At 43.8% G+C, this 21005-nt stretch overlaps 4 non-coding genes across 4 annotated transcripts; all 4 read left to right on the forward strand.

Moving 5' to 3' along the window:
- Positions 1 to 2907: 2907 nt before the first annotated feature.
- TRNASTOP-UCA (transfer RNA opal suppressor (anticodon UCA)) lies at positions 2908 to 2994 on the forward strand. The gene has a single exon. It is a non-coding gene; the product is annotated as a tRNA-Sec (tRNA).
- Positions 2995 to 7409: 4415 nt separating this feature from the next.
- TRNASTOP-UCA (transfer RNA opal suppressor (anticodon UCA)) lies at positions 7410 to 7496 on the forward strand. The gene has a single exon. It is a non-coding gene; the product is annotated as a tRNA-Sec (tRNA).
- Positions 7497 to 15873: 8377 nt separating this feature from the next.
- TRNASTOP-UCA (transfer RNA opal suppressor (anticodon UCA)) lies at positions 15874 to 15960 on the forward strand. The gene has a single exon. It is a non-coding gene; the product is annotated as a tRNA-Sec (tRNA).
- A 2893-nt stretch (positions 15961 to 18853) lies between these two features.
- On the forward strand, positions 18854 to 18935 carry TRNASTOP-UCA (transfer RNA opal suppressor (anticodon UCA)). Its single transcript has one exon. It is a non-coding gene; the product is annotated as a tRNA-Sec (tRNA).
- The last annotated feature ends 2070 nt before the right edge of the window (positions 18936 to 21005 follow it).

Here is a 21005-nt window from a genome sequence, read left to right on the forward strand (position 1 = left end):
ATAACGTGATTCAGAAAATTGATCATTATTTTTTACAATACTGTATATACTTGCATATAAGCCGACCCATGTATAAGCTGAGGTACCCACTTTTTCCTCAGGAACCAGGAAAAAGTGATTTACTCACATATAAGCCCCCTCCCCAATACAGCCCCCCTCCACAGTAGTCAGATGTGACCCCAGTACAAGTCAACCCAACCCCCATCCCCATAGCCAGATGTGCCCCAATGATAAAGCTGTGTCTCAAGACGCCACTAGATGGCGTCATAGATATGAGACACAGCGATTGCCACACAGGAAGAATCCCCGATCATTGCACCGCTGACATGTTGCTTGCACACTCCACTCCACAAGCCAGGAGACACAGGTAGACTTGAGCAGCGCACTCTGCACAACATGCTGCAGGGGGTGGAAGGGACATACACAGCAGGGAGCCAGCTGGCAGGAGCCGGATCACTAGTGCACGATCCTTACGCTCCTCTGCCAGTAACAAACCTGCTCCACCATCCGTTCTGCTCCACTGACTTGCATATAAGCTGAGGGGGTAACCTTTCAGCACATTTTTTGTGCTAAAATTTTAGGCTTATATGCGAGTATATAAGGTATTTATCTATAAATTATTTAGTCAGTCTTAAAGAGAATCTGAAGCGAGATTAAAACTCGCTTTTAACCTTATATTCAACAGGGGAATGTTTGCCATAGCTAAAACGCCGCTATCCCGCGGCAGAACGGGGGGTCTTTACCCCCCAAATCCCCTCTGTGGTTGAGGTAGGGCTAATGGCCACAGCCCTGCCTCTCAGCATGTCAATCAGCGCTGAACGCTGCCTCTCCCCCGCCCCTCTCAGTCTTCCTTCACTGAGAGGGGCGGGGGAGAGGCGGAGATCCGCCGCTGATAGACATGCACGGAGGCAGAGCTACAGCCGAAAGCTCTGCCTCCATGAGCAGCAAAATCTACGACCAAGTTGGTAATGGATTTTGCAGGAGGGATTTGGGGGGTAAAGACCCCTCGTTATGCCGCGGGAAAGCGGCGGTTTAGCAGGAACAAACATCCCCCTGTAGAATATAAGGTAAAAAGCAAGTTTTAATCTTGCTTCAGAGTCTCTTTAAGGTGCCCATTAACGGTACCATTTTTCACCAAATTTGATCTTTCCATGCGATTTTTACGATCGCATTGTATAGAAAATTCACTATTTATGAAGGCAATCGATAATGAACGATTCGTTAGTTGATCACTAAACAGGATCACATCGATCCGAAAGTTGGAATTTATGATCAAATTTGAAGAAAGAATCGTTCAGTAAATGTGAACAACCAATAATTGCCTTCAGATTGCTTACGGTCATTCAAATTGCATTGAAAAATCGCATTTAGTAAAAAAAAATGTACCGTTAAAGGGCACCTTTAGCCCCATTGTAAAAGCTTTCCTCAAACCAATTTACGTTGTGGAATTTATCACTGGTGGTCACATCTTTAGTACTGGCAGTAGAGATGTTGGCGAGCAGCTCGCCAGCCAATCTCTATGTGCAGTCTGGCTGCATACTACTTCCAGGTTGTAATGTCCCGCAGTAGAGCGCATGCCCGTGTATGCACGCGTTCATTAGTACGCATGCCCTGGCCCGGCGCTGCGCGTCCCTGATTGCCACGAAGCATGGTCTGGGCCGGGGCATGCGTACTACTCCGGGACATTGCGACCCGGAAGTAGTACAGGGTCAGCTATTTGCGAGCTGTTCGCCTACATCGTTAACTGGCAGGTGATCTCTGTGGAATGTTCGGTACTGAGAGTTCTAAAGGCAGTACAAAAACATAGCTGGTCTCCCAGAATGCTCTTGGAAGGGGGAAGAATTCTGCATAATAAACATCCTAGGATGTGTCTCAGTGGGAGGCTGGGGTTACATACAAGCAATTGTCTGCAGATCTGATCCGCAAAGATGGAGTTCAGAGCTTGAGACACAAATTTCTGTCTTTTGGGGACTTTTACAAACATTGCAGATCGATCTTTGATCTTTCGTTTTCCAAAGATTTTTATCTCATGTGTGCATGCAGCTTAAAGTAAAGGGGATGCTATTAGTTCAGGATAGCATACATATGTACTGCACATTGTACAGAGCTTGGGATTGGCCAATCACATATGCTTGCTGCTGATTTAAAGCCTGGTACACACCATGCAATTTCCCACCAGATAGATGGGTCGATAGATATTTTTGACAGATCCAAACGGATTTCCGATCATTTCACTGATCGATATTCTGATCACTTCTATGGAAAACAATCATTAAAACGATCAGAAATCAGATCAGACAGAAGTTATCTATTCGACCATCTATCTGGCGGGAAATTGCATGGTGTGCCTGGTTCACACTTTCATTTATAATTGGCCAATCACTGACCGATATTACCACCTCCATGTAGTATAAGATTTACCTACACAATCTGCTCATAATATTCAATATCTGTTCACCTCATACTACATGGAGTTGGTAAATTGGTCAGTGATTGGCCAATCATAATTGAAAGTGTGTACCTGGCTTAGTGACTCAGCTGTAAGCTGGAGATATGTGCATCTTATTGCTGATCTTTGCTGCTGGACGTCTGCCAGAGAACTCCGGAGTGTTGCTGGACTTTGCTCAGTGTGGTTTGTACTGACTGTCCCTTTAGATGCTGGGAGTTCCCACAATGCTTCACTGCTTTATATGCAAATAAGGTGTACAATGGTTATCTTGTAGGCTATTTTGTTTCCTACCAAAATATAACAAACTTGTCCCTAAAATAAATAAGATAAGCACCGATGTGTGTTTCTATGTACTAATTATAATATGTGAAGAAAAATACGATATCAGTATCTCGCCCTAATATGTGGTGACCGGCAACAGAAGTCCTTATATAGCAGACACAGAGCAGTGTAATATTGCCCAGATGATCCTCAGTGGTCTGGGGTGCAGGCTTCAAACCTGTAGCTGTTTAGCGACAGAGTGGTTCAATTCCACCTTCTGGGCGATTGCTACATGAGCAAGTTAGATTGTACCTGATTGTCTGCCTAATGGTGGCCATTCATGGTACAAATTTTCATTTTTTTCAATTAGATAATTTAGTTCGATTATTCTGTTAGATAGAATATAAAGATTTTTCCAACATGCCCGATCAGATTTTTCTGGAAAAAACTGGATAATCGTTTGAATTTCTTGATCGAAAAAAAATATTTTCATTCAATACCATCATTTAGATCGAATAAACGGGAAAATCGAACGTTTTTATTGCTGTGTGTATGGGCACCATAAAGGTGGCCATACATGGTACAATTTTTATTTTTTTTTCGATTAGATAATTTAGTTCGATTATTCCGTTAGATCAAATATAACGATTTTTCCAGCATGTCCGATCAGAGTTTTCTCTGAAAAACGGGATAATCGTTCGATTTTCTTGATCGAAAAAAAAAAATATTTTCAACTTTCATTCGATTTGATCATTTAGATCGAATAAACGGGAGTATCGAAGTTTTTATTGTACCGTGTATGGCCACCATAATGCTGATTGGTGGCCACAAGGAGAATTGCCAAAAGGCGTCCCGGGGAGGAGGTTTGCTAGCAGCTTTATCTGCTGGCAGAGTTAAGGGACCCATACACTTACCGAATTTCCCGCCGATATACAGCCGATTCGATCACTGTGATCGAATCGGCTGTGAAATTGTCGCGCCCACGCTGACCAAACGATCGACTTCCGTCCGAAATCGATCGTTCCCGACGATTCCCATCATTCCGTCTGTGCAGAAGATTTCCCTAGATTGCCGCTGGGTCAGGAGTGCGTCGATAGCGGCGTTCGAAATGCCCGACGACCGACGCTAGCGGCAATACATTACCTGCTCCGCCAGCGCGTGTCCCCGCTGTCACCGCGATCTCTTCTCCACGCTGGGTTCCAGGTTTCGGATCGGCTGGCTACTTCCTGTCCCGACAGGAAGTTTAAACAGTAGAGCGCCCTCTACTGTTTAAACTTCCCCGGACCGGAAGTAGCCAGCCAGTCCGAAACCCAGAGCAGAGATGAAGACAGCGGAGAGAGCGGTGACTCGCGCCGGCCGGATCAGGTAATGTATGCGGGCGGGGGGCAGCAGCAGCTCCACAGATTGTGATCGGTTTCATGCTAAAATCGATTCACAATCTGTTTGCAGTAAAGGCAGCCAGATTCGATCAGAGAGGGATCTATCTGTTGGTCGATCTGATGGCAAATCGACCAGTGTATGGCCACCTTTACACAGTGAAACCACAGTCTGTTTACATTGTAGATTGCTATAATTGGGACAGCCCTATCACTTGGCTGTGCCCTGGAGGGGAAAACAAAGGATTGCTCTCATAGTCTGATACCTATTAGAGATGATCCTGCTGATTAGCTGTGGGGAGGGCAAAAATATTAATATGTTTATTGAAAAAAAAAGCTGCAGCAGTGATCAGAGCCCACCAACAGAATGCTCTGTTGGTGGGCAGAAATGGGGGGGGGGTCCATTTGTGTTCTCAGTTGTATGGCTCTGCAGCGAGATAATAAAGCTGCAGAGCACTGAATTGTAAAAAATAGCCTGGTCACTAGGGGGATGTAAGCCTGTGGTCCTTAAGGATCCATTCAAACTTACGCTATTAGAAGGCGATTCCCGCTAATCACTAAAGCGCTAGCACTTTTTAAAGCGCTAATGCTATGTTATCCTATGGCAGTGTTCTCACTGCCATGATTGGCGCCAATCACAATTAGCGCCAATTACAAACGTTTTATTTGCAGCATTTTCTGGGCGATTCTGGAGCGATTGCGGTACAAAGCTTATAAAGCGCTGACCACGATCACTCTGGAAACACGGACGTGTCCAGTGATTTTTACCACTCTAATCGCAGTAAAATCACTCGTGCAAAACGGAAGCGCAAAGCACTCCCGTTTTGCCATTTTAGATGTGAACGAGGCCTAAGTGATGCCACATCTGTGCATGCTTTCTCTTTTTCCCTGCATACGAATCTGGAGGTAGTCTATTGATTTTTAATTGACTGCTTTTTCCTTTCCAAATTTGTGTACAGTGAAACACTGCAAAATACCTCTAGTGGAAACAATTCCTAAGGGAGATTCATAAATAGTCTGTCAGGAGAGGTGCGGTAGGCAATACTTAGCATTGGGGGGCTGCTCACTAACCCCCATCTTTATGCTGACATCCACCTTCTTTGTAAAATGATAATCCACGCCATGCACTGATGAGGACCAACCAGTCTCAAACAGTCTGTATGCATGTTGGATTATATTGTTTCTGTACAATTAACAAGCTGACACATCCTTGCAGTCCAGCGGATCTGGAGGTGTGGCTAGCAACAGGGACAACAAGGGATAATTTGCATATTCAGCAGTGATGCATTGTGGGCGACATCATATGCTCACTCCGACCTGAATAATCTCAAAATTCCTTCAGTTTTAAGCCTCCTGGCAGTCTATTAAAAACCGCCAGGGGGCAGCGCAGCAGTTTTTATTTATTTATTTTTTAAATCATGTAGCGAGCCTAGGGCGATCAAGCCCGTCCGGAAATCCCCTTCTGAACGGGGTTTCCATTAGGGCTTCCCCGTCGCCATGGCGATGGGCGGGATGACATCAAAGGGAGTCAAAGGGAGTCCCGATCCACCCCTCAGCGTTGCCTGGCACTGATTGGCCAGGCAGCGCATGGGGTCTGGGGGGGGGGGGCAGCAATTGGTGTGCACACGCAGCTAGCAAAGTGCTAGCTGCGTGTAGCAAAACAAAAATTATGCAAATCGGCCCAGCAGGGCCTAAGAAATCCTCCTACGTTCGGGGTTACCGCCAGGAAGGTTAAAAAGGCAGAACTCCTGAGCAATGCTTTCGTAGTCCATTTACTTCCTTCTTTTTCACGCAGTGCAAGCAAGGGTTAAAAAATCTATGGAAATTAGGGATGATCAGAATGAGCAAATTCCGTTCCGCTGGAATTGCAGAATTCCGCCAGCGCCGGTGGTTTTGGCGCCGCAGGAGGTGTCATGTAAGCTTTGGGACCTGGCGGTGGTTCCATGGCAGTGGTTTTGGCGCCGCAGGAGGTGTCGCGTAAGCTATGGGACCTATACAAAATGTTTGGGATAGGTGTGATAGCTAGGGAGCTGGTTGCTAACATAGGACTGATTGGTTTTTGTTAACACTGTAATTGGTGCTGAAATAATTCCGATTTTCATGCAGAAATCCGTTTGGGTGGTTTTTGTAAGCCTCTGATTGGTGCAGAAATTCAGATTTTCATGAAGAAATCCTGTTGTTTTCACTTTAAGCTTCTTCTAGTGGCTTCCTTGTGATTGGCTTACAAAATTCCGCATCCCGCCAAAATTACGCATCGTTCCGCGGAATTTCCGCTATACAGCTAAGGCAATTCCGTTCCGATGCAACGGAACCACCAAATTCCAGCCGGAATCGCGGAAAATGGAATTCCGCGGAACGTGGTGAGCATCCCTAATGGCAATCACTGTTGCTTGCGAGTTTTCGCCAAAGCCGTTTTCGCATAGAAAATCCTATTTTCTATTGGAGACATTTTTTTCAATAAAGTGCCAAAATTTTAGCATTTTTGAGTTTTTCACAAAGATGCAAAAAAAAACAAAAAACGGTATTTTCACAGTTAAAACGTGAATAATTATATTTTTCGCAAAAACAACATTTTATATCGAAATTTTGTGAAAAACGCAAAAAAAAAAAAAAACTTCTTTTCGATGGTGTTTTCACTCGAAAATTTAATTTTACATTATTTTCGTGAAAATTAATGCGAAAAGAATATTAGCATTTTTATTTATCACTGATGGCAATCTCATACGCACATTGTTTATGTTTACCAAACAATTGTCTGCAGATCCAATCCACCAAGATGGAAATAGAGGATCGAGAGACAAATATATTTTATTTCTGTCATTTGGGGACTTGCACATTTTTTTTTTTTACAAAGATTCTCTGCGGATCGATCTTTGATCTTTTGTTTTCCAAAGACTTTTATCTTTCGTGTGTAAGCATCTAGGGACACTTGCTGCCAATTTTGAGTGGTTCATTTGCAAGCTGGAGATATCTGCACCTTATTGCTGATCTTTTCTGCCGGGTGTCTGGCAGAGAACTCCCGAGTGTGGCTGGACTTTGCTCAGTGTGGTTTGCACTGACTGTCCCTTTATATGCACGGAGTTCCCACAATGCTTTGCTATTTTATATGCAAATAAGGTGTACAATGTTTATATCACAGGCTATTTTGTTTCCTGACAAAATGTGGCAAACCTGTTCTTAAAATAAATAAGATAAACACTGATGTGTGTTTCCATGTACTAATGATAATATGGGAGGAAAAATACAATATAAGTATCTCTCCCTAATGTGTACTGACCGCCCACAGCAGGCCTTATATAGCAGACACAGAGCAGTGTAGTATTGCCCAGATGATCCTCAGTGGTCTGGGGTGCAGGCTTCAAACCTGTAGCTGTCTAGCGACAGAGTGGTTCAATTCCACCTTCTGGGCGATGGCTGAAGTCACAAGTCAGACTTTCTTCCTATTTTCATGCTGTTGTGTATCTTTTAAAGGGTACCAGAGATGTCCCGTAATTGAAAAAATAAAAAAGAAGGTATACATACCTAGAGCTTCCTCCAGCCCCCATATGCGCTGATCGATCCCGCGCCGCCGTCCAGCGCTGCCCGCAACTATGAGAACGGGCTCCCGTCACTGACGTCAGTGCTACGCAGGAGAAGTGCACCCTCTACGTATCTCTCCATACACTGCTGCAGAGATACGCAAAGAGCGCACCTCTGCTTCGCTTAGACTGGCTCCGACTGACAGAACAGCGCGGAGCCGGTTCTCATAGCTGCGGGCAGAGGAGGATGGCTGCGTGGGATCGATCAGCGCGTTTGGGGCTTGAGTAAGCCCCAGGTATGTATAATAGCTTTATTTTCTCGTCTCTGGTTCCCTTTAAAGGACATCCGAAGAGAAAATAAACTAATGAAAAAACGATTGTATCTATCTTCTTTCACCTAAAAATGAATTTTTAAGATATTGCACAGTTTTATTTTATGTTTAAATCTACTTTTTAAGTTTTAACTGTTTTATTGTTTTTTGCTCAATGACACCTTCATTGAAGTATGCCAGAGCTAAAATCTATGAACTATTGGCCCTTTTTATCTCTTTCCTGCTCACAGAAGCCATTTTCTGCTAGGCAAGTGTTTTATTGTTGGAATTTCTTATCAATGAGGGTCACACTGTAGTCACTTCCTGTCTGAGTCAGGACTGAGTCAGCCACTTACATACCTGATATTTAACTCTTTAAGGCAGAGAAAGAAAAAAAAGGAACACAGCCTAGTTATTTGTGTGCTAGGCACTGTACATACACATGTCTAACTCATCATGTCACATGTCACTTCGGGTAACTTGCTAGCAGCACATTGCTAGATCATTATTTCCAAAGTGAGGCAGGCACACCATCCGTTTCTCGGGGTGCTTGGCGAGCTGGCATAGGCAGTGCCACACTCAAAGTCCAAACTCACAGATCTCACCAGCACACCACAGGTTAAAGCGCACCTTTTATTGTGCCAGTATCCACAGAATCCAACAATTGTTTCGGGGCCACGCAGGGTCCCCCTTTGTCAAGGCATATGGTTACATCACACATAAATGATCATTCCTCTATATACACACCTAATCACCAACCCCACCCGGACAAAAGTGACCTCACGAATGACATCATGGTTATTAGCATAAGTAAACACGATCTGTTTGAGCCCAATGCTATCCATCATGGAGTTATTTACATTATACACATACATAAAAATGTGCACCACCTAACTCTATCTGCATACCTACCATTATCAGGTGCGCCCAGATCGCTCCTGGCGTCATCATGTATCAACGTGCTGATTAGCCAATTGGAGCGGCGAAACGAGCGGTGTTCACGCCCATGGGCGGTATCGGCGGCGAGCGCTCCGCTGGATTAGGCTAACAGTGATGGGTAACGGACGGAGTGGGAAGGCTCAGGAAGTTTGAATATAACAATTTGACCCAAGCACGCCAGGAGCGATCTGGGCGCACCTGATAATGGTAGGTACGCAGATAGAGTTAGGTGGTGCACATTTTTATGTATGTGTATAATGTAAATAACTCCATGATGGATAGCATTGGGCTCAAACAGATCGTGTTTACTTATGCTAATAACCATGATGTCATTCGTGAGGTCACTTTTGTCCGGGTGGGGTTGGTGATTAGGTGTGTATATAGAGGAATGATCATTTATGTGTGATGTAACCATATGCCTTGACAAAGGGGGACCCTGCGTGGCCCCGAAACAATTGTTGGATTCTGTGGATACTGGCACAATAAAAGGTGCGCTTTAACCTGTGGTGTGCTGGTGAGATCTGTGAGATTGCTAGATCATTCTGGAACTCTTGCAGTGTTTGTGACTCTGGCCATTTTTCCTATGCTTCCTGATCCTTGCCCTTGTACTCTGAGCTCCTGGTATTGACCCTTGCTAGTCCGACTATTCTCTTTGCCTACTGTCTCTGTATTCCTGATATATTCTGATTGCCTGGTTTGATTACTGTCTGCATGACTTGTCTATTGTATGCCGATTTGGTTTATTTACTCCTGTATATATTGTGAGATTCCTGTGTATGCTATTGTATATATTGTGTGATCTGTGTTACTGCATAGTGTTGTATATATCTGTATAGTTAGTTAGAGGGGTTCTGGTATTTGATTCATTGTGGCATTGATTGTATGCTTGTATGTGTATGCTGCTTGTACAATTGAATTACTGCACTTTGTAAATAAACATGTTTTCACCTTCAAATCCAACCTGTGCAGACCTCATGTGATTGCTTGCTCTTGCCTTGTCTTGATAAGAATCTGCATGTGCAGATCCTGATGTTGGATACACACGGTGCGTTCCCGCACTCGATGCCCCGCTCGATTTCCGGCCGCTCCATTATTTCCGAGCTTTTCCAAGCGCATTTCGATGATTGTTAGGTCGATTCACATGTACAGTATGCCAAATCGACCTAACGATCCATCGAAACGCGAATCGGACATGTTGGAAATAATTTAGGTCGACGGGAATCGAGCAGCGCATCGAGTGCGGGAACGCACCGTGTGTATCCAGCATTACACTAAATGCCTTCATACTGAGCGCGCCCAGACTGGTGCTGCTGCTCTCTAAGTCTGCTCCAGACATTACATCTCATTTCTGCTACTTTAAACCTCTTAATGAAAAGACTGGACCGAAATTTCAGTGGATTCTAATGTAGCACTTCTCCAGCAACACCTATAACCTTTCAGAACACCTGGATTACTTGGGATGGCAAAGATTTAAGCTGGATTGGATCTTCCTTGGTATCACACACGGCTGAACACTGCACACCTTCCTTGGAATTGACCTGAGACCTTAAAGACTTTCTGCCTCTTTGTGCCCGCCCTCTCCCATCCTGTGAGTAACTTTCATCGATTATCTACAGCATCTATGCTCAATAGACTATATTTTTCTACATATACTATACATTATATCTTCAAATTCCTAAACAAAGAACTGTGTGTTTTCAAACTCATGCTGTCCATCCATACATCTCTGTGTAAGGACAATTCAGTCTATACAGGCCCTTTGATCTCTGCAGGATACCAGCCACAGCTGACAAACTTCACACCTTGACTCTAAATAGGACCTATCTCAGCAGGAGCCCTGAGCTGTCTCTTGTCCATCCTAATGTGTAAACATCAATATTCAGCAGAGAGACTTCTAGCTGTATACCAACCAAGAAATATCTATCCAATTGACAAATCTACAATAATTCTACTGAAGTCTGTTGGAATCTTCAGAAAGACAAAGAGAGGCTCGAGAGGACGTGGGAAAAGATATTCTTCACCGCAGAACCAAAATAACTCTGTGACAAAATCTGCAGAGTACACCCAGCCAACAACCCTAATAGCTCCAGCACAATCCAGCAGAGATGACAGCCACACATCTGGAGACTGTTCTGTCTTGGAGTCATCAATCTCAGACCCTAGCTCCCAGGGTAGCCCCATCAAGGCTGTCCTCTGTAATGTCAGATCGATAAACAACAAAACAGCAATCATACATGATCTAATAGAGTCTTCTGATCTGGCCTGCCTGACTGAAACCTGGCTTTCTGAACCAGTTGGCCCCACCCTGGAGGCTGCCGTGCCAACAAACTATTCCGTGATATACTGCAACAGGAAAGAACGCAGGGGAGGAGGGGTTGCACTTTGCTTTAGATCAGCTTTGAAAATCAGACCACTTACTGTAGGTCCTACCAACTCGTTTGAATGCTTGGGGGTGCAACTTTCAGCTGAGAAAAACATTAACATATTGCTGATCTACCGCCCACCAGAAAAACACTCAGACTTCCTTAAAGAGAACCCGAGGTGGGTTTAAAGAATGTTATCTGCATACAGAGGCTGGATCTGCCTATCCAGCCCAGCCTCTGTTGCTATCCCAAACCCCCCTAAGCTCCCCCTGCACTCTGCAATCCCTCATAAATCACAGCTGTGCTGTGGAGGTTGTGTTTACATCTGTAGTGTCAGTCTCAGCTGCTCCCCCGCCTCCTGCAGAACTCCGGTCCCTGCCCCTGTCCCTTCCCTCCAATAAGCAGGGAGGGAAGGGATGCAGGCGGGGACCGGAGTTCTGCAGGAGGCGGGGAGAGCAGCAGACTGACACTATAGAGATAAACACAGCCAGCTCTGACAAGCTGTTTGTCAGCAGCGTGGCTGTGATTTATGAGGGATTGCAGAGTGCAGGGGCACCTTTGGGGGGTTTGGGATAGCAACAGAGGCTGGGCTGTATAGGCAGATCCATCCTCTGTATGCAGATAATATTCTTCAAACCCACCTCGGGTTCTCTTTAAGGAACTTGTAGACCTCCTATGCAACCTAACACTGGAACACCCCAGATGGATTGTTCTTGGAGATTTCAATACATGGGTGGATGACTCCTCTTCAAAACTTGGAATAGAGCTACCTCGTGCCTTACATGAACTGGGCTTCCTCCAATCAATCAGCTCTGCTACTCACAGGAAAGGCCACACTCTGGACCTTATATTCCATACTGGGCTGTCAATAGCCAATGTGGAAATTAATCCTGTTGCCTGGTCAGACCATCACACTATCCACTTCTCCCTCTCAATACCAGCTGTCAAACACCAGGTCAAGAATCAAATAAAATATCGCCGCTTAAAAGGGCTAACACCTCAACATATCCGAGATAACCTTAGCTTTGATGAATTGACTGACTCCAGCTTGGACCCTGATACTCTGGTGTTTAAATACAACAAATGTGTGTCCTCCACCTTTGAGACCATTGCTCCTCTGCGCACCAAATATCTTACTCCACACCATCATGCACAGTGGTTTGATAACGCTATAAAAGAGCTGAAAAGACAAGGCCGAAAACTTGAGAGACTGTGGCGCAAATCTCAGTCCCCAGAAGACAAACATGCCTTAATCCTCCACTTGAAGAGCTACCAAAAGGTAATCACGGGAAAAAAATCATCCTTTCTATCACAAGAGATTGCAAATGCAGTTAACAAACCAGCCCAACTGTTCCGCACAGTGGAAAAACTCTGCAACCCGGCATGTCAAAAACTTAACATCGAGTCTTCAAAGGACCTCTGTGACCAATTTGCCCATTTCTTCACAGACAAAGTCTCCGCTATAAGGTCCGACATCCAACTTACAGCATCTGAGCCTAATATATCGCTGAAGACCATTAGCAGAGACAATGTAACACCTTGGTCAAACTTCAAAGAAATTGATGAAGAAGTCACATCAAGCATCCTCCTTCACGTCCGCCTTACTACCTGTGACCTAGATCCTGGCCCAACACAGTTCATGTTGAACTGCCCCGACCTGTTCGTACCGGTATTCCTAAAAATTGTTAACTGTTCCTTAAAATCAGGGATATTTCCTGCTTTACTGAAGGAAGCAATCATCAGGCCTCTCCTCAAAAAACCCTCCCTGGACCCAGATGCAATGACCAGCTACAGACCTGTCTCTAACCTTCCCTTTCTGGGCAAGCTAATTGAAAAAGCTGTTTACCTCCAGCTAGAAGCCAAAATCCTACAAAACAACAGTTATGACCCATTCCAGTCTGGCTTCAGGAAACACCACAGCACTGAAACGGCCCTCATCCAAATATGCAACCACCTGCTCATGGCAAGAGACAGAGGAGAGTGCTCCATCCTCATACTGCTAGACCTTTCTGCAGCCTTTGATACAGTTGACCATGACATCTTGATAAACAGGCTACAGGAATACTGCGGCATTGATGGCATAGTTCTTCAGTGGTTCCAATCCTTCTTGAGTGGCAGAACTCAAAAAGTGTCTATGGGGCCCTTCCTGTCCACCCCTGTATCACTTAGGTATGGGGTGCCCCAGGGCTCAATCCTCTCTCCCCTGCTTTTCACGATTTACATGTTACCGCTGGGAAAACTAATCCAAAAACATGGCCTGACATACCACTGCTATGCAGACGACACTCAACTATATCTTTCCTTCAAGCCTGGTGTGACAGACCCAACTCTAGCTATAAACGCCTGCTTACGTGAACTACAGCAATGGATGAATGACAACTGGCTGAAACTAAATGCAGACAAAACTGAAGTCCTTCTGATAGGAGGGCAGAGCATGATAACAAAACAACTTAACTTGCAGTCTTCACCACTGGGAATAGGAGGCACGGATCTGCGCAGCTCTGATCATGTGCGTAGCCTGGGAGTTCTAATTGATTGGGATTTAAACTTCAGAACTCAAATCTCTGCTGTGGTGAAATCATCCTATTTTCACCTGAAGAACATTGCAAAAATCAAGCACCTCATACCCCCAGAAGATCTGCCAACCTTAGTCCACGCCTTCATCACATCCCGACTGGACTACTGCAATGCTCTCTACACTGGCCTTCCAAAAAAGGTCTTGTACCGACTACAGCTGATACAGAATACTGCTGCCAGACTGCTAACCAACCAACCCCGTCACTGCCACATAACGCCAGTCCTGCACTCCCTTCACTGGCTACCTATAGAATGGAGGGTCCTATTCAAGATCGGCCTACTGACATTTAAATCCCTGAATAATTTAGGCCCTGGATACATGAAAGATATGTTGCAGCTGCGTAGCAATCCCTGCATTCTCAGATCAACAGGTTCTAATAATCTAGTCATACCCAGAGTCCACTTGGAAACTTTTGGTCCCAGAGCCTTCTGTCATGCTGCCCCTACGTTTTGGAACTCCTTACCTCAACAGATCAGGACAGCTCCATCCCTGGACGTGTTTAAATCCAGACTGAAAACCCACCTGTTCAGTTTGGCATTTGCAGAAATATAACTTTTGTTGTGTGAATACTTCATCCTACTAATTACTGAATCTGAGAGAGCCTAAGCGCTTTGAGTCCTATGGGAGAAAAGCGCTATAGAAATGTTATTGTATTGTATTGTATTATTAAAAAGACAGAACAGCTGAGCAATGCTTTCGTAGTCCATTTACTTCCTTCTTCCAACGCACTGCACACAAGGGTTAAAGTGGACCCAAATTAAAAATACAAGATTTCAGAAATAAAATCTATTTTCTAAATTATAATGATAAATAGCTGCCTTTTTTCAGCTGCATGATGACAAATATAAAATATTTTACATTTATTGGAGGAACCCCTCCCTTCCTTTCATATTGCCGGGACAGAATCCGGCAGACTGGTGGAGTAGGGGGTGCCCGGCAATGGAGGAATTGCTAATGGCTGCCCCCAGTATAACCCTAGCTATGAAAAGAGAAGGGTGAAAAGCATGCACTGAAATGCTCATAGGCTTGAAGGAGTGTTAATTTATCTTTGTATGTGTCAGAGTGGTGCAACTAAATATTTGTAATTAAAAAAATGTTTGGTTTGGGTCCGCTTTAAGCAATCTATGGCAATCAGTGTTGCTTGCAAATTTTCACCAAATACATTTTCGCATTGAAAATCCTATTTTTATTCGAGAATTTTTTTGGCAAAAAAGTTCCCAAATGTTAGCATTTTCGAGTTTTTCACAAAGATGCAAAAAAATAAATAAATAAAAAAATAAAAAAAAAAACAACAGTATTTTCACAGTGAAAACGTGAATAATCTATATTTTTCGCAAAAATAACATTTTACATCGAAGTTTTGTGAAAGACGCTAAACAAACCCAACTTATTTTCGATGGTGTTTTCACTCGAAATTTTAATTTTACATGATTTTTGTGAAAATTAATGAGAAAAGAATATTAGCATTTTCGCTCATCACTGATAGCAATCTCATACGTACATTGTTTAACAAACAATTGTCTGCAGATCCAATCGACCAAGATGGATATGGAAGATCAAAAGACAAATATATTTTATTTCCATCATTTTGGGACTTGTCATTTTTTATCTCTGCAGATCGATCTTTGATCTTTTGTTTTCCAAAGACTTTTATCTTTCGTGTGTAAACATCTAGGGACACTTGCTGCCAATTTTGAGTGGTTCATATGCAAGCTGGAGATATCTGCACCTTATGCTGATCTCTTTAGTGCTGGGCATCTGGCAGAGAACTCCTGAGTGTTGCTGGACTTTGCTCAGTGTGGTTTATACTGACTGTCCCTTTATATGCAGGGAGTTCCCACGATGCTTTGCTGCTTTATATGCAAATAAGGTGTACAATGTTTATATCACAGGCTATTTTGTTTCCTAACAAAATGTGGCAAACCTGTTCTTAATATAAATAAGATAAGCACTGATGTATGTTTCCATGTACTAATTATAATATGGGAGGAAAAAAATGCAATATCACTATCTCTCCCTAATGTGAAGTAACCGGCCACAGCAGGCCTTATATAGCAGACACAGAGCAGTGTAACATTGCCCAGATGATCCTCAGTGGTCTGGGGTGCAGGCTTCAAACCTGTAGCTGTCTAGCGACAGAGTGGTTCAATTCCACCTTCTGGGCGATCGCTGAATGCACAAGTCAGATTTTTTTCTTATTTTCATGCTGCTGTGTATCTTTTAAAGGGAACCTTAACTGAGAGGGCTATGGATATTTCCTTTTAAACCATACTGGTTGCCTGGCCCTCCTGCTGATCTCTTTCACTGCAGTAGTGGCTGAATCACAGACCTGACACAAGCATGCAGCTAATCCAGCCTTCCTTCAGTCAGAGCACCTGATCTGCATGCTTGTTCAGGGGCTGTGGCTAAAAGTATTAGAGACGCAAGATCAGCAGGAGAGTCAGGCAACTAGCATTATTTTAAAAGGAAAAATCCATATCCTTCTCAGTTTAGGTTCCCTTTAAGGACACCCGAAAAGAAAATAAACCAATGAAGTAAACAATTGTATCTATCTTCTTTCACCCAAAAATGACTTTTTAAGATATTCCAGTTTTATTTTATGTTTAAATCTACTTTTTAAGTTTTAACTGTTTTATTGTTTTTTGCTCAATGACACCTTCATTGAAGTATGCCAGAGCTAAAATCTATGAACTATTGGCCCTTTTTATCTCTTCTCTGCTCTCAGAAGCCATTTTCTGCTAGGAAAGTGTTTAATAGTTGGAATTTCTTATCATTGAGGGTCACACTGTAGTCACTTCCTGTCTGAGTCAGGACTGAGTCAGCTACTTACATACCTGACATTTAACTCTTTCAGGCAGAGAAAGAAAAAAAAGGAACACAGCCTAGTTATTTGTGTGCTAGGCACTGTACATACACATGTCTACCTCATCATGTCACATGTCACTTCGGGTAACTTGCTAGCAGCACATTGCTAGATCATTCTGGAACTCTTGCAGTGTTTGTGACTCTGGCCATTTTTCCTATGCTTCCTGATCCTTGCCCTTGTACTCTGAACTCCTGGTATTGACCCTTGCTAGTCCGACTATTCTCTTTGCCTACTGTCTCTGTATTCCTGATATATTCTGATTGCCTGGTTTGATTACTGCCTGTCTGACTTGTCTATTGTATGCCAATTTGGTTTATCCACTCCTGTATATATTGTGAGATTCCTGTGTATGCTATTGTATATACTGTGTGATCTGTGTTACTGCATATTGCTGTATATATCTGTATAGTTAATTAGTTAGAGGGGTTCTGGTATTTGATTCATTGTGGCATTGATTGTATGATTGTAAGTGTATGCTGCTTGTTTAATTGAATTAATGCACTTTATAAATAAACATGCTTTCACCTTCAAATCCAACCTGTGCAGACCTCATGTGATTGCTTGCTTTTGCCTTGTCTTGATAAGAATCTGCATGTGCAGATCCTGATGCTGGGTACACACGGTGTGTTCCCGCACTCGATGCCCCACTCGATTTCCGAGCATTTCAGAGCGCATTTCGATGATTGTTAGGTCGATTCACATGTAAAGTATGCCAAATTGACCTAACGATCCATCGAAACGCGAATCGGACATGTCGGAAATAATCGAGTCGACGCAAATCGACGGGAATCGAGCAGCAGCGCATCGAGTGCGGGAACGCACCGTGTGTATCCAGCATTACACTAAATTCCTTCAGTTTTAAAAAGGCAGAACTCCTGAGCGAAGCTTTCGTAGTCCATTTACTTCCTTCTTCTTAACGCAGTGCACACAAGGGTTAAGCAATCTATGGCAATCAGTGTTGCTTGCAAGTGTTCACCAAAGCCATTTTCGCATTGAAAATCCTATTTTCTATTTAAGAATTTTTTTGCGATAAAGTGTCCAAATTTTTGCATTTTCGAGTTTTTTGCAAAGATGCAAAAAAAAAAAAAAACCCAGTATTTTCACAGTTAAAATGTGAATAAACTATATTTTTCGCAAACATTTTACATCAAAATTTTGTGAAAAATGCTAAAAAAACCAACGTATTTTCGATGGTGTTTTCACTTGAAAATTTAATTTTACATTATTTACACGAAAATGTATGCAAAAAGAATATTAGCATTTTCACTCATCACTGATGGCAATCTCATACGTACATTGTTTAACAAACAATTGTCTGCAGATCCAATCCACCAAGATGGATATGGAAGATCGAGAGACAAATATATTTTATTTCCATCATTTGGGGACTTGCACATTTTTTTATTTTTTTTTACAAAAGATTCTCTGCGGATCGATCTTTGATCTTTTGTTTTCCAAAGACTTTTATCTTACATGTGTAAGCACCTAGGGACAACTACTGCCAATTTTGAGTGATTCATTTGCAAGATGGAGGTATCTGCACCTTATTGCTGATCTTTGCTGCTGGGCGTCTGGCAGAGAACTCCTGAGTGTTGCTGGACTTTGCTCAGTGTGCTTTGTACTGACTGTCCCTTTAAATGCTGGGAGTTCCCACAATGCTTTGCTGCTTTATGCAAATAAGGTGTACAATGTTTATGTCACGGGCTATTTTGTTTCCTTACAAAATGTGGTAAACGTGTCTCTAAAATAACATAAGATAAGCACAGATGTATGTTTCCATGTACTAATTATAATATGGGAGGAAACATACAATATCAGTATCTCCCCCTAATGTGTATTGACCGGCCACAGCAGGCCTTATATAGCAGACACAGAGCAGTGTAACATTGCCCAGATGATCCTCAGTGACAGGGCTGGGCCGAGGCATAGGCTGGAGCCTCAGGGTGCAGTGTAGGAGGGGGCGCGCAATTCATTCAGCTGTCATTCCTAATTGTGTTTGAAGCAGAAATAAATAAGAAAAGGGGATACATAGCAGTGACTGCAAGCCAGATAACTAGATATTAAGGTGTTGGGGAGGTTGTGGGCCCTGTGGCCCTCTTAGTCTAATAGCAATCAGTGTGTGACAGCTGGGGTGGCAGGGAAGGGGGGCGCACTTTGGTGTCTCAGCCTTGGGTGCTGGAGGACCTTGTCCCGCCTCTGCTCAGTGGTCTGGGGTGCAGGCTTCAAACCTGTAGCTGTCTAGCGACAGAGTGGTTCCATTCCACCTTCTGGGCGATGGCTGAATGCACAAGTCAGATTGTACCTTATTGGCTGCCTAACCCTGATTAGTGGCAGCTTCGCTTGATGAGCAGCATGTTGACAAAAAAGATTCAAGTCTTGGGGGAGGAGGTCTGCCAGTGGCGATTGCCACTAGCAGACTGTTAGTTTATTTACATTGTGCAGGACTGTACTGGGGACTGCTCTGTCACTCGGCTGTCCCCTGAAGGGGAAAAACAAAGGATTGCTCTCATAAGCTGATGCAGGGCAGTTTCTAGGCCAAAACGCACAGAAGGTGTAAGAATGCCCCATTATAGGTTAGCCAGGTAGGTGCTCCCAGCATAGGTGAGATACGCAGGTGCCCCCAGTACAGGTTAGCTAGATGGGTGCTTCCAATATAGGTAGCCAGAATAGTTGCCCCCAGTATAGGTTAGTTAGGTAGGTGTATCCAATATAGTTTGCCACTGGTATAGGTTAGATAGGTAGCTGCCCCTCCAGTATGGGTTCGATAGGTAGCTGCCCCCAGTATAGGCTAGACAGGCAGGTGCCCTCCCCCCATAATGGAAGGGGGAGTCTGCCATGGGGAGGGCGGCCCGACCTCTCCCGGGCCACCCTCCATGCAGAGGAGGAGACCAGCGGCAAGTGAGCGGCGATCGGAACGCAGGAAGGTAAACTGCTGAATGCTGCGCTTTACTCTGCATAGAGGGGGGAGCACGGAGGGCAGCCCGGGGAGAGATTGGGCCATGCTCCGCACAGCTGTGACTCCCCCTCCATCACGGCGCCCCCCCCCCTCCCTCCCTTAGCGCTCAGGGTGGCCGCACGGCCCTAGAAACGGGCCTGGGCTGATGCCTATGAGAGATGATCCTGCTGATTGGCTGTTGGGGGAGGGTGAAAAAATAAATTTTTATATTGAAAAGAAAGAAAGAAAGAAATTGATAAAAAAAAAAAATAAAAAAAAAAGACAAATGTCAGCTTCCGCGTCGGCTGTCAGGCCGGGCATCTCCTCAATGGACAGGCATAGATTGTCACGCGCGCGCGACAGGCGGTGTGAGCTTTATGCATTAAGGTCAGCTGACCTTGGCCGCCACCTCCGCAGTGCTGAAACTTTGCAGTGAAAGCTCTCAGACCTTAAGGTGGCCACACACCATACAATTTTTTTAAATATCTGTTCAATTTAAGAATTGCAATCAATTTTTCTGACTGATTGTAACATTTCAAAAATATGACCAATGTACCACACATGTATGTTCAATTGTATCCTCAATTATGATAAAAATGATTGGAAACTAACAAAATTGCTAGGGTGTGTATATTAATAAATTGACAATCCAACACACACCATACAATCTTTAGAAAGATTGAAGAAAAATATCGCAGTCCGGATCGATTAAAATCAAAGAAAACGGGAAATCCGATCGGATTTTTAAGTCGAATGAAAAAAAAGCTTTCGATTTTTTCGGGAGATACGATCGTTTTTATCAAATTACTGTAAAATCGGATCATTTTATTGTATCGTGTGTGGCCACCTTGAGTCAGATCCGTGTGTGTTTGATCCGGCAGGATCCCGGGGATTCACACTTAGCTTAGGACAAAACATACCATTGTATATTGATTTTCTGTGTATGACTCTTTGCCTGAACCTTTGATTACCATCTCTGCCTATTGATTCTGTACTTTGCCAATCTGATATGCTGCCGACCTCGGCCCGACCTCCATTCTGCTCTTGTCTGCTAAACTCTGCTGATTCTGTACTTTCGCCCATCTGATCTATTACCGACTTCGGCTTGTTTTCTTACTACTATTTTGTCTGACAATTATGTACCGCTGCTGACCGACCTGTTACCGACTTTGCTCGTACGACCACTCTCTGGTTAGTGATAGTCCCAGCCATCTAAGGGCTATCACTAAAGGAGTACTCCTGATACCACTGTGCACCAATACACGTGTGATCATACTCTGAATAAAGTACTGACTACTGTTCTGATAGAGCACGTTCTGATCATCAGATACGCCACTGATGATTACAACAACGCCCTGCAGCAGTTTTCAGAGCCCACCAACAGAAATCTCTGTTGGTGGGCAGAAAAT

The sequence above is a fragment of the Hyperolius riggenbachi genome, chromosome 5 (assembly GCF_040937935.1).
Source record: "Hyperolius riggenbachi isolate aHypRig1 chromosome 5, aHypRig1.pri, whole genome shotgun sequence".
Lineage (NCBI taxonomy): Eukaryota > Metazoa > Chordata > Amphibia > Anura > Hyperoliidae > Hyperolius > Hyperolius riggenbachi.